A 17,872-nucleotide genomic window follows, 5' to 3' on the forward strand; every position below is an offset into this window, starting at 1 on the left:
TTTATTTTTTTATTCAAACCTGTAATTCGGCTATTTAAGCTCAAAATTCTCGGCAAAAAAAATTTCGGCTGAAGTGGCGGTTATCTGCCACTTTACCTTCGAAATCCAATTGGGTCGATTTTTTTTTCTTTGACCTTTAAACATCAAGTGTTGATATTCTATTGAATTGTCAAAAATAACTCATCAAAACACAATCGAGACAGTGATTTGGTTGAAATATTCAACAGAAAATAAAGATGTTGGTTGTTCTGGTGGAAAAACAGCTCGTGTACAATGTGAACCTATGATTTTGTTATAAATAAACCGAGAGAGTAATGTACGTATAAAAATTGTTTCTAGAATAATTGTTCTGGCAGCAGTGGCATGGAAAGTAAACATGGACAGTGTGTAAAAACAACGATGTGGGAGATCTAAGTGGCATTCTCGCTTACTTTGAAATGAAAAAGAAAAGAATCGAGAGAACAATGAAGCACACGTTGATTAAAATACCGATTCAAAAATTAAAAAGCAATTAGAATGATCGTGAAATTGTGATGTAAACAGTGGAGCAGTGTTCAAGAAATGTTGATGAATATTCAAAAATAGATGAAGGATGCCGTTGAAAATGAGAATTCTAATTTGAAACAAGTCATCCGTGAGTTTAAAAGATTGGCGGGAGTAATGCGAAAGACATGTAAATTGAATGCATTCGTGCTTAAGTCGGCTCAATGGCTAATGATTTACGTGGAATGGTATAATATGGCTGAATGTCATTAGATAAGTATTTCGACTCCAGTTGACATGTGATGTGATGTGATGTGATGCATTCCGACCATTCCATCGGTTCAGCGCGAATGCTGAAGATTGATAACTACCATTTTTTGCGTGATTTCTGTACGTTTTGAAAATTCTTGGTGACAAACGAAAGCAACAAAAGAATATGCTCGTTCATATTTCATCCAATTTTGGATTCGAAACTCTTCTCGTTCTCTATGCTGAAGACGTTGGAATGTGTTGCTCATTAGAGAGAGGCGATTCACCATAGGGAATGGTTTTTGTGAATGTGTTTCGTCAAAATCGAGGCAATTTTTTCTCATTTCGTACGAATAATGTGAACGAATTTCACTCATTTATTATAACTATTAATGACGATCATCAACACCGTTCGTTAGCATTCGAGCGGTTCACGCGCTCCCTTACAATGGCAATTGAAATGTGATTGAAACAAGTACGCGCACAGTGCATGGCGTATACACACACAAAGTGTCTATTTCCTACATGTGAAACGAGGGAGAACATCAAAACAGCAACAACAATAGCAACAACAATAAATGCGTACGCACACACGAGAAATGGAGAAGGAGCGAGAGCGAGAAGAAAAAACTATATGAATTAATAACAGCAATAATGATGGCTCAACAGAAATGACAATGAATCAGCTCGCGTTCGAAAGAACGAAGAGGTAAATGAATAACAAAGCAGAAAAAAAGATGAATATAAGAAGCCAACGACATGAAAACATATATACACACACCGTGCCGCTGTATGCGCATAAGAAGCGAACGATTGAGTGAACGAACGAGAGAAAGAAGAAGTTATGCGAATACGACACAAATGATGATAGGCAAAACAATGGATAAAGAATGTTCATGGCAGAATAACAACGGCAAACCGAAGATATTTCCTTAATGTGTGCCCAAGTGTTTGTTGAGCAAAGAAGAGATATGGTACTGTGCGGCACGGAATTGCTGCTAAATCCATGGCAAACACATCGCAGCTAAAGATTCTGAGGAGAGAATGACGGCAGAGCAGAGCAGAAGAAAAAAAAAAGAAATTAACGAGAGAAGCGACGCTTTTTGCGTATTCCTTGTTACTTCTTTGCCAGTTTTCTTTATGGGTTTCGATTCTTATGCGTATAATAACGGTACTCTTCAATGGTCATATGAATTCAAAGCGTACAACTCACAACTGCCGCGCGTTGCCACTCATTCGCGTACACGTAATCATTTAATTGATCATTCGCTTATTTGTTTTATATATTTTGTTCACTTCTCTGCTGTTATTTCTCTGGTCTGCATGTGGTTTTTATTCAATTCCGCACTCTTTTTACGCCCGCTTATGTCGCGCTACTCTCTCAACTCGCCGAACGGGTCAACGTCAATAATATGATTGCATCGAATGAAAAGTCAACGGACTTTATGTATACTCACTGCTTTTGGATCACTCTTAAAATAGACTGATTTTATTGTTTTTTTCTCATGCTGCGTGTGTGTTTTTATGTGCTTAGCTCAGCAGCCTGCTAATCTTGTTCACATACGCGTACACACATCACATGTACCGTTGCTTTGCTTGCGTTCGAATTAGAAATTTCAATGTCATTTACATTTGAATTAATTAAAAATAATTCCGTTTTGTCGAAGGTTCTGCGAGTTTTCTGTTCACTTTATGGAATGGAAAAGTTAATTATTTCGACGAGAATGGTTATTGTTTTAATGGTTTTTCATGTAAAATCTCTTATTTTCCTTACGAGCGCTCATATCACATGTACGATAAATGAATAAAAAAAGTTTCACCGAGAAAGAAAAACACCATTAAAATACAGTAAACAAAAGAAATTTCCAAGTTAAACGAGAGTAAAAAAAAGGATTGAGCAGCACTCGTTGAAGTTTAAGACTCATAGCAAATTTCATTTGCATTGATGTCTTTGCATTTTCTATGACTTGGCTATAAAGTTAGGATCGGTGGTTGTTGTTCTTTGCGATACATCGAAATGCTGTGTTTCGTTTTTGTTTGATAGCTAAACCGCCCGCAGGCAATCACAATATTGACGCGAGCGTACGTTCTACGTGTTTTTCTTGTGAACAATTTTTAGCCAGAAAAACAAAAAATATATTTTGACAGTTTTCGATAGATTTCACATCTATATTACATGGCACACAAACGTAATTCATCATTCATTTGTGCCACTGACACGGAATGGGTGTATTCAAACGAACCAAATCAAAATCGCTCAACACTTGAAACATTTTTTTTTCTTCAGCCATAAAATGGTATTTTCCTTTGGTCTACTTAGAAGCAGTTTTCTTTTACAAAATTTCATGAAATTAGTTATAATTTGTTTATGTCGAGATTTTCAACATCCATGGAAATTATTGACTGTATCATATGAAATTGTTGACAGATTTTCATCAAAAAAATAAATTTTCCTTTTAATTACTGTGGAAAAAATATTTTTATGTTCAGAAAAAAATAGAGAAAGAAACATATTTTATGAATTAACTGGTTTGTTTGTTTTTTTTTGTCCTTACGTTTTATTTGGTTAGTGTGTGTGTGTTTGTGATAATCCAATCCAAAAGTGAATGAGAACGAATAATATTTGTGATGAATGACGAATGTCAACGAGCTATTTTCAAATGCAGCAAACAATGTTGAATGAGATTTAACCGTTTACGATTAGTTTTTATTGAATCTTTCCGTTTCGGGGCGGCCCGCTATTCATTCGCTCGCTATTTTATACAATTGAATCTTCTTTCAAATGTAATCTGGCAATCACTTCAGTCGAAACGATTTATTGTGTTGTTGGGTCCCATAAAAACACACCAAAATATAAATGACAGCGACACAAAATAACCACTTGTTATGTATGTATATGCACTTCTAAGAGGAACGGGAAACTTTTTATTGAACGTCACTGAGTTGAGTCACTAGTTTCAGTTTAATGTGTTCAAGTGATCAGCAAATTCTTCTCTTTTTTCTCTCTCTCTTCGCTCTAGAAATTTTATTTATTTCTCAAATTAATCTTTATTGACGTTAACTGAATTCGGTGTATATTTTTTCCTTTATCTCTCTCTTATTGAATCATAGAGCACTGAAACCAAAGTACTTCAAACACAAGTAAACTCATCGGTATTTGCTCAAAATCAAATCACTTGAAATAAAATGTTCTCTATTTCAACCAACTCCGGAAAGCGAAGAAAAGTGATAATTTTCCAAATTGCAGTTCTATTCACTATTCACTGTCAAGTGGCAACGAAGGAGCATCGATAAACGAATGACACAAAATAAAGTCAGAAAGAAAAAAAAATCGATTTCCACTTCGTGTCTCTATTTTTTTTTGTTCCTCTCACTAATTTTAAAATTCTTCTTCTATTTCATCTATGTTCCGTTTGAAGGTCCACTTCCGATTAGTTATTTTGCTGTTCTTTTATACAAAAATTGAAGGAACCGAAATTTGAATGGTTAAATGAAACAAGAACGGAGAAAAACGAAAATCGAAATTTCACACAGAACAATAAATAGAAATTGCGCGCGGTCTAAATGTACACACGCGAGAATCGGGGGGAAAGAATTCCAAAAACGATACACAGACGATTGTGGTGATCAACAGTCGATGCAAGACTAACGAACAGCAACGGTATTCTGGACGAGCTCACTCATGGGCAATCCGTTTTGCAATTGAGTCTCGCATGCGGCGGGCACAATCGACGTGTCTACTTTTTGGTACTCCGCAATCATCGGGACGCACGCAAATCCAAGCGTCATGCGGATAGCGACTGAAAAACTCAATAACGGGCGATAACGAATGAAGTAACAAGAAAAAAAACACTTGAATAATAGAAGCAATGGGCGCGCATGAGCCGAAACCGTCGTTCTGCAAGCTGAAACAACGTGATTTGAGTGAAATCTTGGATTTTGAGTTATTTTTTAACTAAACGGCTTGATGTGAAGCTTTATACGCAGTTTGTGTTTGTAGGCTATTAAACCTGTTATGAAAAACAATATTTATCAATAAAAAAAATTCATTCCGTTTTAAAATTCTCCTTTTGTTTTCTGGGCGCCATTCCAAATTGCAAATACCTCACTTTGAAACTCTCGATAATAACAGAAGAATTCAAGGTATTTGCGTGGGGTGATGAGGCATTGAGGTAGCAATTGCGCTTTTGGTGCCGCATTCGATGAGGAAAAATTGGGAAACGCGTCGAGCAAAATGCCGGTATGACGTCATCGTTGGTAGCGTTAATGACAGAAAAACAGTGGCAAAGGGAATGGCAAACGGCAGTCAGTAAATTGTCGTCCATCTGTTTTCATTTGGAGTTGATTCTCAACGAAAACGACGATGGAAAAAGACAACACACAGCTATCACAGCGACGGTCTGTGTTGCGTCTAGAGGAAATTGTTTGGGTACACGGGATATGTGGACATGTGTATTTCGCAGGCGCACAAAGTTTTTGCCCAAAACAACGTTTTTTTTCGCATCGAGCAGATGATGTGAATGTGCAATGAAATGGAAAAATGTTCGCTTTTGAAAATCAGCCTATCTAAATGGATTGTTGCCGAAGTTCATGGCAAACAACAACAAAAGCAGCAATAACGACAAAAAAAAAAAATGTGAATCGTATTATTAATATGCCGGTCAGTGGTACACTCATAATTTATTCGCATCGTTTTGCGATAAATTTGTTGTGATCGAGGAAAAATGTTCAATCATCACGGCTTTCGGTGGGCAATAATTAATGGTTGAAGGCTTAAACCACTTGTGCATTTGTACCGCAAAGGTGTGAAATGCTGTGTGCATGGTCGTAAGCCGATTTATCAGTGAAGAATCTATTAATTGGCATATCATTCGTATTCGATCTACCCTGAATGCACAATGAGTTCAATGATTTTACTTGTGTGTATTTGTGTGTGTGCTCAGGTTTTTTTCTGCGCACCGCCATTCATTTTCACGTTGAAAATGCAGCGATATATATTCCAATATATTGGAAAGTGGATTTACGATATTTGGTCTTTTTTTTGTACTGCTAACGCTGTTACTGCTGCTACTGTGTGTATGTTTTTTTTTATTTCATTTCGCATTAAATAGAGTTTCGCATGAACGTTCTGCGGTTCCATTTCAATGAAGCGTTACAAATGCATCGAGTGCATAACACGATTTTCTGTTTGTTTTCATTGGCAACTTAAATGAATGATTAAAATGGGTAAATAATAATAATTGAATGTTGGGAATCAGCCTCTGCACACGCACACACGTGTTGATTACAGCGATCGACAAGCAAACGGGTGTATTACAATTGATTGCTCCTGCGATTGCGGTCAATTGCAACGCACAATTGATACTATTTTTAAAATTGAACTACACACACACACACCCATGTGGTGTCTATCACATGAATGATGAGATAATTCGACGCCGATTGTCGAAAAAATTGCACACTTTTTGCGACCAACATTTTTGGGCACTGTTTTGGAATAAATTGTTGAATTGATTTTCCAGCGAAATAATTCAATATTCTTTCAACCATGAATCAAAGTGCGAGAGCAAGAGGGAAACAGAGACCGAGAGGTTGAATCAACGAGAGAGCGAGCAAAAAAATAAAATCACCACTGAACATTTTGCGTTGGCAGCGATTGTTTCACGATTGACTGCATCGAACACATTATATACCCATTTCATAATGAATGCGGTTACCGTGTTCCACACGCCCCACCGCCAATCACCCATACCTCAATAGTTTTGCATTTTGTAATTATATTTTCGGTACGCATTTAATTTACAATTGGAAAATCATATCAATACACCCGCAAAACAATCGCAACAATGATAACTACTAATACATTTGTGGTTTTGTGGTTGCTAGCTCGCCTCTTTTTTCTTTCTTCTCTCTGGCTCGTGCGCGAGTTAATGAAAAAAAATGGAATATGTACCATTGATATGTGTGGTAAATAAAATAAAATGAAAACCTAATCGCAATTAAAGCGTTTTGTATGAACGCATTTTCAGCGCATTCACACAATAAATTGGATGAAAAAAAAAGCCCGCGTGATGGTTCAGTCGAATCAATATATTTCTTGTTTTGTGCTTTTGCCAATGAATTGATTGCTTTCCGTTATTTTAATTCGTTTTTGTACAACGAACCTTTTCCATTTTTTCTGACAGATTTTACGTTTTTTTCTTCATGAAGGACGATGCATCGTCCCTAGACAATAAAATTGGTGTTGCTTTTTTTTAGGCGGAATCCCTTTGAAATCACATCTGAGAGGTTGGTGGGTGCTTTCGTTTACATTAAAAATGACCAATTACGGTGGACGCAGCAGACTGATAACATTCCAGAACAATGAACCGGTTGTTTTTTTATTCTTTGCTTCCTTTTAAATGCCTATCTCATCCATGCCGAGATTTAAATTACCAAGAGATGATGAGTCGTTGTGCTCTTTTATTACTTACTGCGTTCGCTTGTACTCATGCAGCACTCGCGGGGAACGTCTTCCATTCATTTAAAAAGCAATTCGTATTGGAAAAAATACAAATAAAAAACCGGTGAAAACAAACTGAACATACCTGCAAAAGAGATAGAGAGAGAAAACCGTTCAAATTTTAATATGAAAATATTCAAATGAGCTTATAAATTATTGATCAAACAAACGTCGCAGCGATTCGGGCGAAATTATAATATTTGCAATAATCAGGAGTCACACTTTGATTGCATCACAAAAAATCATCCATTTGATTGGAGTAATCATTAAATGATTTCCAATTGAGTCGATAAATGTTCGATTGTATATGAATTTGGGTTTGTGTTTGTGTTTTGGATGAGTCAATAATCCCATGTTGCATGCAATAATTTGATGATTGATTTTCAAATTATTTGTCGCTCATTTTTGGAAAACTTCAACGATTGACTGAGAGTTAATAATCACACATTTCGTCAGGTTATGGAAATTGATGATTGTCTTCTTCTCGTTAAAAACGTTATCTTCAATTTCATGAAATTATACAATTAGGTGAGTAATTGGAATGCTCGTGTGCTGAGTTCGTCTTTTTTTTATGCTTGATAACACGAGTTTTGTTTTTGTTGAAGCAGAAGTTCTGTTCTTTTTTCGATACCATTGGGAATGTTGTTGACCAACCGGAATATTTCAACTGCATTTTAAAGGCATAGCCCAGAAATACGATAGCTCTTGATGTTATTGTTGCAGCCGACTCGGATATGGAGACGCATCCAACACAAGCACCGTCATGAATTAACAGTTACGGAAAAAGTTTTAAGTTTAAATTGATTAAATAGCATTTTTACACGCGATCCAGTGACGGAAACGATGGCAAGCCTCCAAATCGTGTATGGTTCGTGTCACATTCTCACACCGCAGCCACATAATATGTCGCGCGTTGACTTGACGAAATCTGAGTAACAAAAAACACTTGAAGCAGCAGCAGCAGCAAGTGCATGCACACCAAACACCAAGCTACCGAAAAAGTAAATCGATTTGTTTTCAAATTGCAACATAATAATTGCATTGTATTTTCATCGCCATGCACCATGTTCAAGTGGCTGTGCAAAAGAAACGGAAAACGGAACGAAACGTTTTCTTTCGCTCCTTTGTAGTCAGTCGCATGAAATAGTTTGTTTTATTAGTTTGAATGGATTCGCTTTCACCGTAACTGTTTTGATGTGATTTATTTGCGCGCGCGGTAAATAAAACTGAAATCGATAATAAAGCATTTCAGTCGACATACACAGACACACACACATCGAGTTGAAACTTTGTAGAATGATTTTTTTGTTCTGTCTCGCTTACCCGTTCACTCGATAGCTGCCGAAAGGAAGTACATTCCAACAATTTGGTGAGTAAATATTTCAAGTTTTATGGGAAGTAACGAGCGGCTGATGTGCGAAACAGCCATTTGTTTGCGTCTTAAAAGCCACAAAAAATGTGTTTTCGAAATTAAAGTTTTCAATGGTTTTTCTTTAGCATTTTCTCAACGCTCTTTTACTCTCTTTCACATTCTCTTTGAGTGCATAGTAAGCAATTTGTAAGCCACTGAATAATTCTGTTTGCTTGCCTGTCGGTTTTTCCCCAGTTTCTGGTTGCGATAAATAGACTTTCTCACTCCGACCGAACTACATTATGCATAAAATCGGGTGTGTTTTATTTACAGAATAAGCGCATTTTATTTACATTTGTACGTACATTTAAATCTGTGCGCAGGAGGCAAATGATGATGATGAAAAACTTGAATCCCATTCTTCGGAATGCCTTTGGGGAATGCATTCCTTCGGAAATCGCACAATTTCCATGGTTTCATTTCAATTAGTGCTTTTCACTGAACATTCTATTCAAACTTTAATCAAATTTTCACGTTTTCTTTTCAACAGCAGTCATGTTTTTTCTTGTGGGCAAGGGAGGTACAATGTGAGAAACATTTGATTTTGGTTCCATGATTACTCATGTCCAGCCCACACGTATCCATGAGAAGGAGAAAAGTAGGGCATTCGAAGGACTTCAACAACCGCCTCAACATTTACGTCGAAAATAATATTTAAACTTATCTAACTGCAATATTTCAACCCATTCCAACACAGAGATAGAGAGATCTTTATCTTCACAGCAACTATCTCCAGAACATGAATTCGCACATCCAAAGACACAGAGCGCTCGTAAGTAATTTTGGAGTAAAAGTTTTTAATTAAGTTCCAGCTTGGAACATGAAAAATTGCTGAAGGAAAACGAAACTTGGTTGTAATTTAAAGAAGTAATGAAGATGACAACTGAGATATGCACTGGACTGGCAGAGATGAACTGAAAATTCACATTTTTCGACATTCGAAATTCTTATCTCATTTTATCTCAAATGGATGCATATTCTCAACTGAAACCATTGTAAATATTGGGTTTTTAATCGAATAGCAAATTGATTTAAATTCCAATTGGTGAATTTATATCAAGACAACATTTTTTGTGCTTTCGTAATAAATGCAAGTGATACTCGTCGACTTTTGATGTGAATCAATGGGAAAAACGGAAGTTATGTTCAACATACTTGCTATATGGTCAAACTTAGCATTCGACCATCAAAAATGTAGAAGTTGAACCAATCAATCATAATAAAGACATGAAGAGGCAATTTATCTGCTGAATTGTAAAGGTAAAAGGAGCTCTTATTGAAATCCATTCAGAAGAATTCTCGAAATCGCCCCCGAGCATCCATAAAAAACGAGAGCCGCCAAAGCGTTTGGCCATCTGCAAATGGAATTAAATGCCATCCAATGATGTGAAGGGGTTTTTATAACTGAAATTCACGATGACTGACATGATATCTAGACTTATGGTTTTCGTTTACGGCGAATAAAAGCCAATGCATACTCGCTTCGAAAGCGAAGAGTAGAAAAAAAATGGTTTTTTCCCCCAATATGTTTGAACAATGATATGCGGTTTGATGGACAGAAATCGGAGATTATAATGGACGCGGCGTCCTTAAGAGCGCCACAGCAAATCCTCCAAGCTAAATCATGAAATATAGTTGGGAATAAAGTGTAAGTGTGGACATAAAATGCGTAATCGATCGTCGATTCAGCCATTACGACAGAGTCATCGCGGCGATGGATAGATGGATGGATAGCAAGCAATGCTCACAGTGTTAAAGTGATTTTGGTGCACTATGTGAAACCGAAAACCATCATGAATCCGTCTCAAAAGCAAACGAGAGTAACCAACATAAATAAAAATTGGCTCGAATTGCAAATGGGTCAGAATTAAAGAGTGAGAGAGAGAGGGAAAGAGAGAGAGAGAGAAAGAGAAAATCAATCGAGATAAATCTTCTTTTCGCTGTCTTTAGCAAAGAGATGCGTAATCACATTGCAATAGAAATGAGTTGTAAGCGATGGTGTCTGTTTTTGCATTCTTTTCGTTGTACATTTTATGGCAATAGCAATCTATTTCAATTGTATGCGTGTGTGCATGTTTCACAAAAAGACATGCTTAATGCCCACGCATTTCACTCATTTTTCATTCGTTGCAATCGTCCAATTGCATCACATCCATTTTATTCCGAGCAAATAATCTTATTTCACATTTTCAACAGTCATTGCCATATCAAGATGACGTGCATACCAAGACAGAGTACAACACCAAAACGAATAAAACGTGTATCAACCGGAATGATAATCCAGTGATAAGTACTTAAGAACGTATCAACAACTGCAGTTAAGAGTACGACTAACGAGAGAGTGAGACAAAACTGAGTTTAACGGACGCGTGTCCGCGCGCGCTCTTGGTGTTGTGTTAGCCGACGATGCGGCTCAATGGGCAAACTGAAACAAAGTGTGAATCATTGTAACATTCGTGTAAGAATGCTTTCGTGCAGTTCGTTTCATATTTAATCCGTTGCACACGAAAGGATGCTTTCACACAAAATACGCTCGCCAACGTCACGAAATCCACACCAAATGCACTACACACTCACTCGACATGAGCTTATAATTCACATTCTGTTTTCATCCCAGCTGAAAATGATAACACATACACTGTGATCAAATTATATTTTTGAACATAATAAATTTGTGTAACCGAAAAGAAGCGTCGTTAAAAAAAATCGCAATTTCATATACACCCCCCAATGTTTTTGTGTTTCTGCTCAGCTTTATGTCGTATTTCAAAAGTATTATTCGTGCAAAGCTAGTATATATACATTGTTAAGATTTGAATACTTAGGCAGAAAAAAAACTGGAGATTTCCCGACGAACGGAACATCGATGCAGGGAAAATCAATAAAATCAAATCCCAGCTCGCATAAACGTGAATGAACTTTAATGTGAAATACGATAAGTGTGGATTTTGGGATTATATTTTCATATTTCTGTCTGAATGGAGCACGTAATTTTGAGCATATTAGCCGTTTAAGGTGTTGGTTATTCGCCAACATCAACATGCCACCAGCCGAAGGTCAACAATGGCAGAAAAATCACTGCCAATTTAAATTCACTTAGGTTTCTTTTCCAGTGTTTTCTTATTTTCCACCAGATTTTCTTCCTCTTTAAATGCTATCATTTTCCGCATTAACCCAAAAAATGCAGTGCTACTTGGCTCAGCAACAGCAACCGTCGCATTATTTACTCAACAGCGTCTTTTCTCTCGTTCTCTCCATTCTCATCTCGTCTCTGTATCCACAGGCATGATGAATATTTCTGGTCGTGTGCGTGTAAACAAGACTTATCGCACCGCAATAAGCACACTTTTGAGTCGTATTTTTCGTTCCTCGGTTTTTTTCGCCGAAATGATTTTCCTATTCTTCTTCTTTTGGTATCATACAAATGAGGGGTTCGTTTGCACGCCAATTTTTCATTTTCTCCACAGCGAAAAGTGTTCTTCTCGGTACATTGGAAATTTAATAAGATTTTTTTGCGTTTGCCAATAAATGCTTCTCACATTTCGGTACCGTTTTTTTTCGGCAAGGACAAACAAAGAGAAATAAAAAACAAAAACCTTGTGCTGGGCAAAGCAACAGTCAAGGATTCTCTTCTCAACTCTGTGTGTTTGGTATGTGCGCGCCGTGTCGTACACGTTTATACTTTTCGTATCGCAATTTTTCATCTGGATCTATGTGAGTTCTGTGTGAATCGCATTTTCAGAAATCTGTGCAACGCTTACTTCATTTTGTTGGGAATTTTTGTGAAATGTTTGCACGTGTTTTTCACATTTCACACGAACGAGAGAAGCAGAGTAGAAAGCAGGTATATGATTTGCTTGTGATAAAGCGTTTGAATTGGAAGCACGAGTGCAACTAATATATATGTATATTTAATCCTGATGTGTTGTCGTTATCTTCAAAAGTACTTCGGTTGCAGCCCAGAATGGATCTGATTGCATTTGGCACACAACGACACGACGAAAAAAAAAACCGAATTGAAAGCAAATCGGTATCGAATTATTAAAAAATGGAACGGAATTTATTTGATTTGCTCAAACGTCACCATTTGAGGTTAATCCGTGCATTCGATAACGATGACAACTCATCGATTCAGTTGAGCTGAATAATGACAATGAAGCATTGAATTCAATTTGTTATGCGGTTGAGGAAATTGATATGTTTGTTAACGGGCTTGAGAAAATCTCATTTTACATTGCAATAATAGTGGTGGGAAGGCGCGTGCAATAAATTCAGTCAACATTGTGCACGAAGTGAAGAATTTTCGAGACGAATCGCCACTTCGACATGTCTCTGGTATAATGATGCTCGAATCAAATGGCGATTATTCCATGCGACAGCGTTTCAAATGGCATTTAAATGTGTTTTTATGCTAAATGCTGGTCAACTGGCAAAAGGCAAGCACAAATGGCCAGTGCTTTCCATCGAATTGTAACATGTTCGCATCGGCATCATTGAATGATGCATGTCTTCATCATATTATTTATGGATGGGCGCATGTTATGGGGGAAGAGCGACCGACCGACTGTTTGAAAATGATAGAGTGAATACTGAAAGAGGAATCCAATTTGAGAAACAATCGTTTGTGCGCTTTTTTTTCTCTCTCTCCTCTCTCTCTCTTTTTTCCTCATACCATTAGAGAGTTATCATCATCATCATCATGTTGCTGTGTACCAACCGTACGAATAAACCACAAAAGCGACATTCTTTGTCATTTCGTTTTCTCGTCATTTTAATTCCATTTCGTTCTGTATCAGCAAATGCACACATACACGATTCCGCACACGAAATGTCACATCCACGCCACATGCTTCACTCGGTCAATTCAACAATTCAACATATGAGCAATTCCTCTCTATGGATCCCATTTAATTCTCTCCTGTTTTATTCGTTTTATCCTCTTTCATTCCAATTTTTTTTTCCTCTTCTGTTTTTGCCGCATTTAGCTTTATAGCTTCTCTGTATCGTGTGGCATTTGGCAAACGAAGAGAGCGAAAAAAAATGAACGAGATTTTGCTTAGAAGTGTGTGGCACACGACGAACGAGATAAGAAAAATGCCATGGTAAAACATTCAATCGTCCGAATGACAATAAAATTAGAATATCGGTCGTGCATTGATAATAGAAGTGAAGAAAACCAAGCATTGGACATCTTCATTGTCCGCCGACAGAGGGCAAATCGCATGGAGTGGTGACAGAGAAACCCATTTTTAATCAAGTTAAAGGCAATAAAGCATGCGAAGTGCTCAGTATGGCCGCAATTTGAAATGGATGGCGAAAATTTTTATTCCAATTCACCCATCAGAGAGAGAAAAGAAGAAAGTGGCGCCCGTAAAAGGCACACCAAATGGAATGCTTACACGGAAAATAAAAAAAAGGACACACGACAAGAATACGCCACGACACGTAATAAAAGAAAGCAAATTTAGTCTTCGGCCGAGTGCGAGAGGAGCAAAAAAGTAGAATAAAACGAGCTTCATTGTCGCTTGTGAATGATAATAATGGATGGAAATTCCAGCACATATACTTCGCCCGCTCCGAGTGCCAAACCATATTCAGCATTTTCCGTAGTCGATTAAATGTTCAGTATGTTTTATGGGCTGAACGCAACAGAATGTTTATGAGAGCGTTTTTCAATGTGGAAATCGACTTTCCAACAAACATTCGGTCCCCATGGAAATTATAATTTTGTCCCATAATTTGGAAAAATTTAATAAATTACGGTAAAAATGGTTCGTTCGTCAGAAACACGAACATTTCGAATTTCGTTTCAGGTTCAAACAAGTGGGCGGTAAAGGTGCGCGCATCAAATATTATTACGCTCGTATGTGTCACACAGAACGACTCAATCGAATTCAAGCGTCTCATTTTGGATAGGCGACCGGTTACGGTTATGCACAATCTACACACACATGTGTACACATGTATGCAAGCCACAAGTCGGTTTTTGTGGTTATTTGTTGGAAATGTGTTTTTTTTCCCCGACAAGAGAAATGAAAACTTTTTACTTTTTTTTGTCACCAACCAAATCGATAGCAGCCGAACACCGTATTTCACTTGCAAAGTGTGGCTAAACGAAAATGGAAATGTGCTGTTGTCATGTCTGTGTCGTGAATTGCAGACCGAACAACCACTTTAGAGAGGAGGATATTTTGCAAAATTTTCTCTCATTTTCTACCGTGTTGTACAAAACAATTCTATTGTACACACATCAAGTTTACCGTGAAGCAATGGATACGGACATTGCTTCACAAAGGCGTTAAGCTCTCGTCATACAAACACACACACACACACACACACACACACACACACATATCCATTGTACATAAAACATTCCACATGTTCGTGTGGTAAAGCAGACGATGGAACAAACGGTATAATAAAAGCGAAAAACTCGAATAAAACTTCATTTATTTTGACATATGCATGAATGTGTACGCAATAAAGTTCAATTTGTTCTTGGCAAACGGTGCTCGAGGATCGGGAGATAGAGAGAGGAAAAAAAACTTTTTCAAGCAGTTGACAGCTTTTAGCTTTGGGATACCCGACGAACATTGTCTGCAACTTTTTCATCATGTTTGTTTCGGTTGGTGCATGGGTGTGAAGGTAAATAACGCAATGCGCTGTACGTATTGAAATGCAAAGCATCAAAATCTTCGATTCGAGATGGCTTCGGGGAGAAATTATGCAAAAATCCTTGTTACACAATGACCTCAAGTGACATTCGCATTCTCCCTTCTGTTGGGTGTGTATGTGTATGAGTTCTGAGTATCTATCCTAGCTAAACCACACTTATATCTCTCCATAATTGTTTGCAAATGTTCAAAGTTCTCTTCTTTTCCTCCACTTTTTCACCACCCAACTTGACGGAAAAACTTGTTCACTGGCACCGCATTAGTGTCGTAATTTCACATTCAATCGATATACAAATGAATAAAAACACTTTCCGGCTTTTAGTTTCCATAAGCGTAGTTCGCCGAGAGTTGCTTCCATTTTTTATGCTTTCTTCTTGGCACAAACACTCATGAGCGCGCCATGCTTTTCATGGCGAAATATGGTTGTTTGTAGGAGTGTTTTTCATGGGGTATTTATTTTTTGTGTATGTGTGTGCAAAAGTTCCATCATCAACCACATTGTAAAACGATGAGACGATGTTTAAAAAAAAACAAAGTGAGACGAAGAGATAGAGAGAAACGCCGAAGAAAGAACGAAAAATAAAATGGAATGAGAAAAAGAAAGAAGAAACGTCGATAGCATGCAATCAAAATAAATGGAAAATATTGAAGAAAAACCAATATTTCTTTTATTGATGTCATCGAAAGTATTTCGATTCGAAGAAATGAGCTCATGCACACACACCTTTCAACAGCGACAACGTCACTTAGTGGCCGCGTGCTCCTGTTGAATGCATTTTGTTAGAATATCAATTCATAGACAATGTCGTCGACGATGGCGACAATATTTATTATTATTTCAGCATTTAAGTGTTTCAAGTGTCTGGGTTTGTCGAGCAAATGATGGGTCATGGCGTAATTCACTTGAACACTTGCTCGCATCGCATCCCCGACACCACCCATTCCCATTTTGAAACGTTTTATTACATTGACATTTATTTTCACCGTTGTTTATTATTACCGCACTTGATATTACACACACACAACAGATGCTTCGCTTCGCGCTAATGGCATTCTCGAGATGGGTTTTAATGCTTCCATAGTGCAATAATGTTGTTCGACTCGATGGCCAAATTGATTACTTTGTTCTTCGTTGATTAAGTGAAATTTGCAAAGTTTGTGAAAGCAGACTGCAGTGAAACAATGTGCTCCGCTTTTTTCTAGAATGAGAGGACTGGAAAGGGATAATTTGATAACCAAGTGCATTACGATCATTTAGAGCTCGCGTAATTCTTTAAATCAAATTCCATTAAAATGTTCCATTCATTCCGCTCCCACCAGCTCGAATGTCGTACAATTTAATTATAGGAAAAGTTTTTGGATATAAAAATGTTTTTTTAGTTTAAATGTTCTGTTAAAGCTTCATTTAATCGATACAAAGGATTGGCCGCGCTGTCATTTTTCCATTCATCATAATTTTGTTTGCGCCATAAAATCGATTTTATTTTCATATTCAGCGAAAATATTCTGGTAAATATTTGTTCGAATAAATTGATTGAACCACATCCAAATGTGCGCTTCCATAACATTTACATTGTTTCAACGCCTTCCGAATTATCTGCGACGGAATTAATGTGTCGACCCACACACATAGAGAAAGAGACACACGCTGACCTTTTTGGCAACATTGCAATTCAATATGATAAGAATTGAGGCAAACGACAGCGGAGACAATGACTCGAAATGCCTTGAGATTGTGGTTGTCTTTGTTGTTCTGCTTCGACAAACTGCCAAGTGACCAAACGCATTATTAGAAGGATTTGCCATGTCTTGACTGTGCTGAGATAAATAACAGACAGGCATTGGGTGATTGCGTAGCGCCCAAACTATTTGCGTTGGCTTGTATCAAATGCCAAAAATGGAGACGACACACAATTAGAGAGCGTGTGAGAGGAAGAGAGAGAGCGAATGTTCCAATTTCTTGTGAATTGCACCACTTGAGCAGCAACAACATCTCAAGTGCTCTTAAACTGGCTCAATTAGCTCTGGATGTAACAGAATGTCTGTGTCAAAATATGTAAAAACAATGGCCCATTCCCAGTAGCCAGTGCACAATGGATGCGGCGCGCACACCAGTCAGCAAGTGTGATAAATTGTAATCAAGATAATGTTAAACAAAAGCGCAAAATGTTGTTCACTGGGCCAAAAAATAACAAACCGAAAAACAAAAACTGCATGGTCGCCATTCGAAGAGTGACAAAGAAATTGCGGCTATGGTTTTTGGCAGAGCTGATTTAATTTTACATCAAATATTGAACGCCATTTATTATTAATTTTATTTGCGTTGGTCATTTGGGGCAAACGATAATTTGGACTGAAATCAATGCGATTTTTTTTCGGTTTTATTACCATCGTTTTTATGTGCCTCGATACTAATAACACTCGACCACACATACATACGATCTGCGCCGAAAACACAAAACATATAAAATATTCACAATTTCATAACGCAGTTCGTTTTGGGATTTCTCTCTCTCTCTCTCTCTCTCTCTCTCTCTCTCTCTCTCTCTCTCT

At 37.4% G+C, this 17,872-nt stretch overlaps 1 protein-coding gene and 1 long non-coding RNA gene across 8 annotated transcripts in view; both read right to left on the reverse strand.

The window, feature by feature from the left end:
* The window catches only part of LOC129573650 (uncharacterized), a 42,852-nt gene extending 38,454 nt beyond the window's left edge, over positions 1-4,398 (reverse strand). Inside the window, exon 1 of the long non-coding RNA XR_008688615.1 lies at positions 3,288-4,398. This is a non-coding gene — a long non-coding RNA (uncharacterized LOC129573650). The remainder of the gene's footprint in view (positions 1-3,287) is intronic.
* LOC129573597 (maternal protein pumilio-like) overlaps positions 1-17,872 on the reverse strand; it is a 190,465-nt gene that overhangs the window by 124,382 nt on the left and 48,211 nt on the right. The gene's annotated exons all lie outside the window — the stretch shown is intronic.

The sequence above is a fragment of the Sitodiplosis mosellana genome, unplaced genomic scaffold (assembly GCF_009176505.1).
Source record: "Sitodiplosis mosellana isolate CC-2019 unplaced genomic scaffold, AAFC_SMos_1.0 Smas_scaffold_1, whole genome shotgun sequence".
Taxonomy (NCBI): Eukaryota; Metazoa; Arthropoda; class Insecta; order Diptera; family Cecidomyiidae; genus Sitodiplosis; species Sitodiplosis mosellana.